This window comes from Protomyctophum parallelum (genome assembly GCF_964188405.1).
Source record: "Protomyctophum parallelum genome assembly, chromosome: 8".
NCBI classification, from domain to species: Eukaryota; Metazoa; Chordata; class Actinopteri; order Myctophiformes; family Myctophidae; genus Protomyctophum; species Protomyctophum parallelum.
The window spans coordinates 19,332,150-19,344,272 of record NC_139703.1 but is presented as its reverse complement, the minus strand read 5'-3'; the positions used below and the strand labels follow the sequence as shown (position 1 = coordinate 19,344,272).

Here is a 12,123-nt window from a genome sequence, read left to right as displayed (position 1 = left end):
AAATCAGATCCCCTTCCACCCAACCAATAATGGGGTGCAGAGTGCAGGCCCGGAGTGGAACTCCAAATCAGGCCGGGAGTTATACGCCCTGGCAGGCCACACTGCGCGCGCCAGAATTTTGGGGACATTTTGCGGGCCTTTGCAGCAATTTCACATGAGAAATGTACCATCTGATGTTATTTATATTATTAACTTCTTCCCTCCATTAACATAAGACACACAATGTATAGTAGTTGTGCTGCAGTAACACTGCCTGAATTGAATTGAAATTGACTGTGGCTGGCCTGGCCTGAGCTTAGGAGAGATTTATCTTTTTTGCTGGCCTGACCTGATGCAAAAAGCAAATCACGATCTAGATTCAGACACCCTATGGGATCTACATTTGAGCATTGTGAGAATCGTGCAGCACTATTTCGCTGTCCAATTCATTTCAGTAACTCTTCTGTTTTTGCTACTTTAAGAGGTTTAAGTCGAGCACTTTGGTGTTGTCTTTTAAAGCCACAGTAGTTGGCTCCAGGTGCATCATTTTTTATGTGTTCAGCAACTAAAGATAATGAATATGTTCATGGAAAAAGAAACGAGAATCGTGTGAGAATCGTGATCTCAATTCTTGTGGAGGATTATCGAGATTCACGTTTGAGCAAGAATCGTGCAGCACTAATGTGTGCAGTGATGTAAATAGGTTTTCACTTTAATGAGTCCCCTGATGCAGGGATGGTCTTTTAGACGAGTCCCAGGGACATTTTATCCTGCGATTTTTACAAATTGCAGCATTTAACTCCCATTTCATTTTATATGTTTATAATGTGGTTATTTTCATGTAGAAAACAGAATAATAAATGATAATTATAACTAAAGCTAGCAAAGTAAACTAGAATACATAACGGTACAGTAGTGCATCCCGTGGATGCAGAGGTCGTTGTTTTATTAACCGTTTTGGGATGAAAAATGCACCCCATTTTAATCTGTGTGTGTGTGTGTGTGTGTGTGTATACAACTCCTCCAGCATAACAATCTGACCACCGTTCCTATGTGCTGTGTGTACACGGTAGCCACAGTGATCTGGACGGCGTAAACGCTGCCTTTGTCTTAAACCAGGAACAATTCCGCATGATGCTGAATGAGTCAGGCTTGTTGTCCACAGGAAACATTTTCGTACCCGTCCGTCCATCCCGTAAGTTTCCATGAACCACTGCTGCTGTTCAGTGTTGATTTTGTCGACTAAAACTATGACACAAAAAGTTCGACTACCTTTTTCCACTGATTAAAAATACCGTAAATGGAAACTAAATGACTAAGCTAATAACTAAGCTATGATGACTAAAACTTAACTAAAACTAAATGTACTGACAATTTCGTCAAACAAATAAAAACTAGACAAAAATGTTAGGAATGGACTAGTGGACAAGAGAGTCCCAGTATAAGTCATTTTACACTTGTTTGTATGCTGAAAATAGCCGATCTACAAGCTCACAACACGTCGCAGCGCGTTGTGAGCTTGTGGATTAGCTATTTTCAGAAAGTGTAAAAACTGTCATTACGACGGCATCAAGGCCCGCCAAAACACATTTTAGTCGACTAAAATCTTATGACATTTAGACAAAAGTAGACAAACACTAAAACATTCCAGGTGACTAAAATGTGACTAAAACTAAATTAAAACTATTCAAGAGACTCTCAATTTGCTGCCAAAAACAACACCGCTGTTGTTGCACCTCCTCGTGACGACCATCACAAACCAAGCCCAGTGTTTTGTGAATAAGGCCCATATTCCTGACTGAGTCAGTGCAGAGTGCTGTCATTAGCAACCGACGTGCGCTGGCGCCTCGCCTGACGCGCCGATAGAACCAGTTCTATTTTCCAGGCGGCAACGCGTCGCGCCGCGTCGGACGGAGCCGGTGTGTTTTGGGCTTTACTTCTCCATTTTTATTTTTCTCCAGTGATTTTTATTTATTTTTTGACCTGTGAACAAACGCATGTCGTGTACTACTCAAATAGTCTCGTCAAATAGGCTTGGGTAATATTTTCATATGGCCATTAAAAATGGCTTGTAAGGAGCGATTTGGACATGCATTCAAGTCCGTTGCTCTCCCCAGGTTGGCGGAGGGTGTGTAGAGCCCAGGATCACATTAGATAATTGACACAGGAGCAACATATTTTCAGATGGGGTTGTTAGAGAAGCGTGATTATGAATCCCACCAACGTTCTAGGGTAGACCCCCCTCACCATGTGTCTGATTGGCTCCCGGGAAGGCATAGTTTTACTGAGGTTAGGCCGTTCGGGTTAGGTTTAGGGGGGTGCATACTTAGTTTAGACATGGGTTAAGGTTAGGTTTAGGTGTGCTGCCCCCTGGGAGGTTAGGTTTAGGGTGAGGGTTTGAGATAGGTTGTAGTTGTAGGACTAATGACTGGTCGCAAAAACGAGGACTGTCCAATCTGTCCAAAATACTGGCCAATCACAGCGGGGCTTTTCTAGAACTGCGGTTGGATACATAACGCGTTAGAGAACCACTGACATAGAAACATTGGGTTTTTCAGAAAACTGTCATGATTTAGAAGACATTTGTAGAATCAGTTCTCGGGTCTAAATGGGTTAATGGGGATGGGGAGTGACACACAGCAAAGGTCGTCAGGATCGGGGCTGCATTTGTAGCCTAGGTGCCCGGACTGCTAGGCCGGCCCGGGCCAGGGTGTCCATTCTATTATTTATAACATCTTTGTTCTGGTTTTAAGTCAAATGGCTTTAATACCGGCGTAGGAACAAGCTGTGATCTGTCATTCCGTTCAGTCGGTGACACACGGTGCGATCGACCACGAATCGGAACAAGCCTACCGTTAAACTGTCAACATGGCTTAGATGGCCTAACTGGCGCTTGCTTGAGGCTGACTTCAGCACTGCTGAGATTTAATGGGATTAATATAGTTGATTCCCACCATATATTTTTAGGTGTCTGACAGTCGGCAGCAGCCTGCAAAGCTCTTGTGGCCAAGCAGGATTTTGGGGCTTGGCTTTAGGCTATACTACGACCCAGAATAGTTTCTGTCCATGACCGACTGACTCACTATCCGTTGTTGAAACATGCACAGATGACTTGTCATAAAGTGCTTAGTACATGACTAATCTACATGATACAATATGTATACATATAAATAAATAAATGTCGGTCATAAATGTTGATGTAGCCTACGTGTATAATATAAAGGAGTCTCTATAAAAACAAGGCATTCAGTTCAGTCTGTGCAATGTCACCCGACTTGGTTCTTGGTCTAATTGTTGACAAATAGAAACTGTTCAAGAGTCTGGTGCTGCTTTTTGAGGGTGAGGTTGCTTCTCACCCTCAGGGCATCGTCATCATCATCATTTTTCGACTGTGGTCGAGATCATGGATTTCACAATGCCCCGCCAGACTTTCCGGTCCTCTATTGCCATCCCCAGTTCCTGCTTACTGATGCATGTGTCCCTAACGATGACATCACAGGCAACGACAGTTTTCTACATCTGGTCTGCTTTGAGGCAGGACTCCAGAGAAGAAGGGAAGATATAACCTCATTGTCAGCTCTCAGGCGTGTGTGTGTGTGTGTGTGTGTGTGTGTGTGTGTGTGTGTGTGTGTGTGTGTGTGTGTGTGTGTGTGTGTGTGTGTGTGTGTGTGGCCCACTTCAGGTCCCACGATGTGTATTCCGAGGAACTTAAACAATAGGTGTGTGCTTTTTAAGTTTTAGTCATAGTTTTCATTTAGTTTCAGTCACATTTAGTCACCTGGAATGTTTTAGTGTTAGTCTAGTTTTAGTCGACTAAATGTCATAAGATTTGAGTCCACTAAATATACAGTTGATTTAGTCGACTTTTGCAACAAAGTGTAAAATGACTTATACTGGATCTCTTGTCCACTAGGCCCTAACATTTTTGTCTGGTTTTTATTTGTTGACGAAATTGTCAGTATATTTAGTCTTGGTTTTAGTCATCATAGCTTAGTTTCCATGTAGTTTTCGTCAGTGGAAAAAGGTAGTTGACAAAAACAACACTGCTCTGGCCTCCTGAAGTCCACGATCAGCTCCTTGGTCTTCCTGACCAGGCTGTTCTCCTGGCACCTCTCTCTCCGTGTTCCAACCTCAGCTCGCCGTCGTCCATCAGGCCCATCACTGCCATGTCGTCTGCATATCTGATCATGACGTTGGAGCTACCAGAGATTAAAATGGGTGCATTTTGCATCCCAATATGCAGTTCATAGTTAAGGGACGCAATAAAACGACCCCTGCATCCACGGGATGCACTACTATACTACTGTACTGTTTTTTTATTCTAGTTAACTTTGCTAGCTTTAGTTATAATATGCATTTCTTTTTCTGTTTCCTACATGAATATAACCATATAAAATGAAATGGGAGTTAAATGCTGCAATTTGTAAAAAATAACGTCTTTTTGAAGTGGGACTCCTAAAATGTCCCTGGGACTCATCTAAAAGACCATCCCTGCATCCCGGGACTCATTACATTGAAAAGCCATTTACATCACTGAGCTGTGCGCGGCTGTACGTATGTGACACAAATCAACACAAAAACGTAATATGCGTTGTTGACCCAATGTCAGAATGGTTCTCAAAATGTATTCGGGTTTCAATATAACTGCCAAGCAGCGTTGCTAAGGAGATGTTGGATACTTTGTTTCTTAACACAATTGCATTGACCCAAGCCCCAGTCGGCACATACAGCCCCAACCAACCACCGTTTGCAAACGGTGGATTCTCTACCAGCAAAGCTTTCTCCTTTTGTTTTATGGTGATTGTGTAATTTATTTGTTGACTTTAGATGTAGCTTGACGTTTTGCAACTACTCTGCCTTGATGATAAGCCATGAGCATTCTAAATGGCTAGTTGATTGTTTAGATGCCATTCTCCAGAGGGACTTTTGTGTTGTAATTGACTCATTTATGGACCAACGATCACATTGTAGTAATTGGCTAGCAGAACTGCTGGATGATTTTATGTTGGCGTAATAGACAAACTACTGCATGGATGTCATGACTCACGAATATATATATATATATATATATATATATATATATATATATATCTGTATATCGCCATCGGCAAAGTCCTCTTTGACAGCCATCCCTGCTCTTGTATAACAAACCACAAATTAATATGTTTATTTAAGCCTGTAGGGTAATTTTGATTCATCACCATGACTGCAACTATTGTCTTATTAAGCGAGGCATATTCAGGAATCCTTAAGGAATGTGTGGAAAGTCTGTCGAAATGACTTAAAATGTAATTGCATTAGTAAGAAAACCAAGAATCTAACGTATGCATCCATTTGTTTCTCACCAAACATTTTATAGACCAAGAATTTAAGGCCGAACGAGAGTCCGCTGGAAAGTGCTGTTCGCTCTGCACATATAAAGCAGCTGGAATGCACCTTGATGTGGAAAGTTTGCCCTGGGACGGTAACGCTGGGCTTTAATTGGTTAAGGGAATCTTAATGAGATCTTGGGAGTGTGTAACCTCAGCTGGAGATCTGCAGCATGGGGCCTCCCATGTTTCCAAACATTGAAACTAGTGAACCCGAACAAGTGACTGTGTCGCTGGGTCTTCTACACCTAGGGGTCATTATTACGGTTTGTAACTTTTCACTCATTTTCAGTTTGCCTCGTATCTCCTTATCTAGGGAACTCCGCGGTGTTGACCAAACGAGCATACTTCTGTCTTCATTTCTGACTTCAACAAGCCTCTCGTTTGGAATATTAACGCTTCTAGAGAGCCTTTAGCGTGATCATCGCGAGGCAAGCAAGCACCATTATGCCTCCCGTTTTTTGGGGGGAACAGAAGGCAGGGCTTTTCAGAGTAAAATCTCCCATATCTTCTGGCACTCTAGCGCCTCTTTATTTTGAAGAAAATCCCGGCACTGATTGTGTTTAATGGTTTAACTGCTTGTGGCGGAACGTTCTGTCAGAATGAATCCAACCAGCAACTGCTTCTGGCGTAATGTTCCGTCTGATAAGCTTTATTATTGATATCAAACCGGATCGCTGATTTATATTTTTTTATTATTATTTGGGCTTGGCTTTGCGCTTTCTAGAGCAAGGAGGGCTTCATTTTAGCTCGCTAGCATTGACACTATTTATGTAGCATTAAACATGGACGCCCAAAACAGGATGTGGGTCCAGAGTGTGCAGCATTGAAATGGCCTCGGCAGTCTGAGGTTGGCTGTGCGTCCAGCAGGTGTGGTGTGTGTGTGGAGTATATGGGTTAACATGGGTTTGCTCATTTGGTTTAGGTTTAATTTTGTGAAAATGCCCCATGTCCCCCATGTAGTGTTTTGGTATGACCCGCCCCAGGGATTGAGACCCTCATAGATGGCCAGCCTCCTCCACAGACGCACTGTGAAAATGGAGACGTCATTGCCGGTACACTCATGCTGTCCTCTCTCTATATAAATTATTGTCGACGCATCTCTACTATGCCCACAACATCATCCCAAAAGCCTATTTGCCTTCATTGTTGTCGATTCACGTTGACTCCAGAAATGCATGTGTTCACTTGCTGTCACTAGCGCAGTTACAATACACAGATTCTAAGGTTGTAAAGAAGCGTTACTGTTGCTCCTGCATTCATCGGTTTGTGAGCAGACTTTTGGTCCCAGTCAGTGATAACACACTGGATTAGTAAAATAGACAGGGCCACAAAGAGGGCCTGCATGTTGGCCACACCACAAACAGTGTCCCTGAACCACCCACTGAGCCCCTAGGCACACATCCATCTGTGTTGGTCAGTTGGAGAAGGTGTAGTGTGTGTGTGTGTGTGTGTGTGTGCCCCCTCAGTCTGCATGCCCTGGGGCAGTGTCTGCCCCCACCCCTCGAGCCAGTGAACTGACACTAATAGGATTACAGACCCACTGTTTCACTCCCCACCATACAGCAGCATTTAAACTGCGAGAGGCAGGAAGTGAGGTTGGGGAAAGGGGGGGGCATGAACGGAACAAAGAGGGACTTGGATCTGTTGTTTGACGACCGACGGTCATTTTCCTTAACCCATTTTGACCTGGGAACGATTCTACAAATGTGTTATAAATCCTGACCTATGTCAGTGGTTCTCAAACATTTTCATGTCAAGGACCCCCAAGATTATTGTAATTGGCCGCCGACCCCCATCTGAAAATATGTTGCCCCAGGGACCTCACCAGAAGCAACGATTTGAGTTAAAAACTCAATATATATTCAAAGATTTGCACCACATTTTCACGATTTTTCAAAAATAGTAGACCTACATCATAGGCACTCAGTTGCAGCTTGTAGGTCTGCGATTTTTCAATGGCTAAAACACCAAAAGGGGGTTGCTGCCCAAAATGGCTTAACGCTCTGCAACCCCATGAACAGTGTCCCACTTCATCTGCCCCTGGAATGTGTATTCACATTCCCGAGGCACACTTTGCATAAAGAAAAAGCCTATAATATAGAAATGCACGATTTACCATTTATAAAAGTACACTTTACATAGATTGTGAATTACATTCACCCATTCACATTCATCCAGTGATGGCAGAGGAAACCAGTGCAAGGCACCAACCAGCACATCAGGAGCAATTAGGGATTCAGTGTCTTGCTCAAGGACACTTCGACACTAACTCTGGGGGTTTCAAACTCCCTGGCCCGCTCTACCCTTCCCTAGACTGATACCTTCTAATTTTCATTCTAACTCGACTGAACAGGTAGTCATAATGGCGCACAGAGCTGGCAGGGTAATTCAACCTGCATCTGGTGCTGCACGTCGTATGATTTTACAGAATGGTAAACGGCCTTGTCTGGGGCCCGTAATAATAAATCTTGGATTGTATGATAGAAATTGCAGTTGGCACGCTTCCTTCAAGTCATTTCATCAGATGTACCGATTGATTTTAAGCCATTCCCAGCACTCTGCTGCTCTCCTACCAAATGGCTTCAATGTAAAGCAACATGAATACTTATATAAGAGGGGTCATAATATCACATTGCCATGCCTGAAAGTACTGAATGGCCATTTGAACTCTATATGAATCCATTTCAATTGTCATTGGGTTTTGGAGCAGGCTGTGGTTTTTGCATAGATCAGATGAGCATCTCGGTTGATTTTGGCTCAACTCTCTGGACGTGTCTGTTGGGGAGAAGGGAGTGTCTGTCTCTGGACTCCCACCCCCGGGGTTACCTCATTCGCAGCTGGCCATTAGTCCTCCCTCTCAGACGGGCAGTGGTGGTGGGGAAAAAAGTACTCGATTGTTTTAGGTAAGTAAAAGTACCAATACTGCAATGTAGAACTACTTCTAAGTAAAAATATCGGCGTCAAAATGTACTTAAAGTACTAAAAGTAAAAGTAGTCATTGTGCAGAATGTATCATTTCACAAGTTCAAAATGTGCAGAAAATCTATTGAAAATAGCCGATCCACAAGCTCAGCTATTTTAAAATGCCCGAAATGTATAGGGTTGAAGTGGTTAATGTATGTTTTTAAAATCGCCAAAGCAACTAGTAAGTAAAGGAGTAAAAGTAAAAACTTTGGCTCTTGAGGTGTAGTGGAGTAGAAGTAAAAGTACAGAAAATTGTAAATGCTCAAGTAAAGTACAAATACCTCAAAATTGTACTTAAGTACAGTACTTAAGTAAAAGTACTTTCCACCACTGCAGACGGGGACCTACGATGTGGGAGGAGGAGGCGGTGTCGTCATTGGCTTGTCAGAACTGGAGACGTGTGTGTGTGTGTGTGTGTGTGTGTGTGTGTGTGTGTGTGTGTGTGTGTGTGTGTGTATAGTCATTCAGGGAGAGGTTGGGAAAACTTGGGGCGGGGCGGCAGTCAATGTTTCTAAATGGCCACAAGAGGGCGTCCATGGATAACACATGTATGCTAATTTAGTGATGATTCAGTGAGGATTCATGTATGCTATTTAGCAGTTTACCGGGTGGTTAATATTGTGTTTGTCCTTAGTTGTAATGTTTAGCAGTTTACCGGGTGGTTAACATTGTGTTTGTCCTTAGTTGTAATGTTGGACGGTGTTGTCATACCAGTTAGACATAACTTGGTATAATGGAAAACCAGTGTTTTGCTTTTGGCAGCACATTTAGATTTTAGTTTTGGTCTTTTGAATAGTTTTCATTTAGTTTTAGTCACCTGGAATGTTTTAGTGTTACTCTAGTTTTAGGCGACTAATAATCGACTAAATCTTCAGTTGATTTAGACGAACAAAATGTATTTTGGCGAGCCTTGATGCCGTCGTAATGACTGATTTTACACTTACTGAAAATAGCCGATCTACAAGATTGTAGATCGGCTATTTTCAGCATGCAACTAACTGTAAAATGACTTATACTGGATCTCTTGTCCACTAGTCCCTTCCTAATTTTTTGTCTAGTTTTCTTTGTTGACAAAATTGTCAGTATATTTAGTCATCGTAGCTTAGCTTTCATTTAGTTTCCATTTAGTTTTCGACAGTGGAAAAAGCCAAATGGTGTGTGCTACACAGTGGAAAACCCCAGCCGTACCAGCAGTCCCAAGGACAAGGAGTTGAAACGTCCTGTGAATGTCCTGTCTTGTCTTTTCCTCTTCAGAATGCTGTAATGAATGTCCTGTCTTGTCTTTTCCTCTTCAGAATGCTGTGATGAATGTCCTGTCTTGTCTTTTCCTCTTCAGAATGCTGTGATGAATGTCTTGTCTTTTCCTCTTCAGAATGCTGTAATGAAGAACTGTTGCCCTGATTGGAACGTGCCAGCATTCCGACAGTCCCCCACGACCCTCCCCCGCCCGCCCGCTGCCATCAGCCATAAAACGGTGATCCGGCTGACCGATGTGCTCCTGTTGAAGATGAGGATGATCTACTTGAGAGAGAAAGAAAGAGCGAATGAGAGAGAGAGAGAGAGAGAGAAGATTCTGGTCTCTCAACCTCTGAGGGCAGTCCTCGGTGTCTTCTGTATCAGTGCGAGTCTGAACGGACAATCCGCACACAAACAAACTCCACCACAACGAACGAACTCTGATCATGATGATGATGATAAAAGCTTGACAAAACGCCTCTGATGGTAGAAACAAAAATGTGTCCCATTATTATCTGCCAATCTGTCCAGAGAGCAGCCCCCTTAACTTGTGTTTTTCGTTTTCCTCCCAAGAGTGTGACAGGAATGAATTAATGTTAAGGTGGAGAAATAAACTTCACAATTCAGTCTTTTTTTCATCTTCGCAATATATTAGTGTATTTGAAAGACATGGAAGTTGAGCCCTTTTCTTTCTTTTTTTAGTTGTATGATTATAAATATTTGAAATGAGCATGAAAAAAAGAAACCACATTTGTTATTAAAGCGTAAATGTTTTCAAGTGAAACCAAGTGGCAACGTGAGAACTTTTTTTTTATTTTTATAGCCATACACCTATCCTCCATGTCTGTCATGTCGATGGTGATAGATCCAGAACCACAAAGGATGTTTCATTTCGCCCTGTTCTATTCATGGACTTTTCTCTTCTGCAGATATCTCTCTCTCTGATGTGACTTAATTTTATACTCAGTCACTGGGAATTCATAGCTCCCATAATATATTCTAATGCCATTTTTTTTGCATAACAATGCTTCAGAAGAAAAAAAACTGGGTCTTTTATAGAAGAAATATGGGGAATAATAAGGATTGATTTCTATGTCTCTTGAAGCTGAAATATATTATACTAAACCAACTCTAATAATGCTTCTTGTGTTTTTCTGTCAAATGATGTTCCAGCTTTTATGGATTATTAAAGTACATTTTAGTACGTTTTCATTATATTGGTCATTGTATTTTTGTGAATTAAACTTTTATCCAAAACAGATTTGACTGATTTTGCGACCTGTGAAATGAAATGGTGTTAACGTACATTCTACGTTGAGCATGCGTTCTCATGACGCCAAAGCATTGGGGGGGACGGGGACGGGGGGCAATTGCATGATACATATTGATATCTATTTTGCTCGCTTCAGTATTCAAAAAATGATTGTTTCAATATTGATTTTAATTCCATACAGTGAGTTTAACTTGGCCTTTAACTTGGCCTCACTTAATGGTGTTTGCATGCGAGGACAGGCTACATGTGTACTTTAAGCCTACTGCTGGGGTTCCCATTAACCAGTGTTGTTTTCGTCGACTAAAACTAATAGGAAATGTTTTCGTCTACTACCTTTTTTAACTGACAAACAACTACATGAAAACTAAGCTACGATGACTAAAACTAATACTAAATATAGCCTACTGACCATTTCGTCAACTAATAAAATCTAGACTAAAATGTTAGGAAGGGATTAGTGGATAAGAGATCCAGGTATAAGTCATTTTACACTTGGTTGCATGCTGAAAATAGCCGATCCACAAGCTCACAAGGTGTGCAACGCGTTGTGAGCTTGTAGATCGGCTATTTTCAGCAAGTATAAAATCAGTCATTACGACGACATCATTAATTAATTAATTAACATTTTATTCGACTAAAACTAGACTAACTAAAACATTCCAGGTGACTAAAATGTGACTAAAACTAAGTGAAAACTTCAGGAGACTACGACTAAAATATAAATTTGCTGCCAAAAGCAACACTGCAGTAGAAAAACCGTGGTAGGCCTAAAGTAGTCTCACTGTCTGCTATAGATTGAAGACTTGTAGTAGCGTACTAGAGGCCCCAATACCAGCTCTAGCCTACTAAAGGCCCCAATACCAGCTCTAGCCTACTAGGTCCAATCCCAATAATAGAATACCAGTGGTAGACTGAATTTAAAAATCAAACATTCATGAATAAAATAATTCAAAGAAATTACTTTTTCTTTTTTTTAAATTAGTAGTGAAATTATTTGATCTACAAACTCACGACGTCATGCTTGTAGATAGATGTTCATTCATTTGGGTCCTGGAAAGACAACATTTTGCTTCTGGTCTGAAGCTGAAACGTTTGGGAAATACTGCAGCAGACGGCTAAGGTCCCAGTAATAGAAACACTGCAGCAGACTGCTACAGGTCCCATTAATAGAAACACTGCAGCAGACTGCTACAGGTCTCCATAATAGAAACACTGCAGCAGACTGCTACAGGTCCCATTAATAGAAACACTGCAGCAGACTGCTACAGGTCCCATTAATAGAAACACTGCAGCAGACTG

At 41.8% G+C, this 12,123-nt stretch overlaps 1 protein-coding gene across 7 annotated transcripts in view; it reads left to right on the top strand.

Annotated features, from left to right (window-relative positions):
• The window catches only part of LOC310863249 (ras-related protein Rap-1A-like), a 43,818-nt gene extending 33,050 nt beyond the window's left edge, over positions 1–10,768 (top strand). For 6 of the 7 annotated variants that reach the window (XM_083771449.1, XM_083771450.1, XM_083771452.1 and 3 more), the window contains exon 8: positions 9,688–10,768. The gene's annotated coding sequence lies outside the window, so the exon portion shown is untranslated. Of the gene's footprint in view, positions 1–9,569; positions 9,584–9,687 lie in introns of those variants that run through there. The other variant, XM_083771455.1, reaches the window with a different exon arrangement.
• Positions 10,769–12,123: the final 1,355 nt, after the last annotated feature.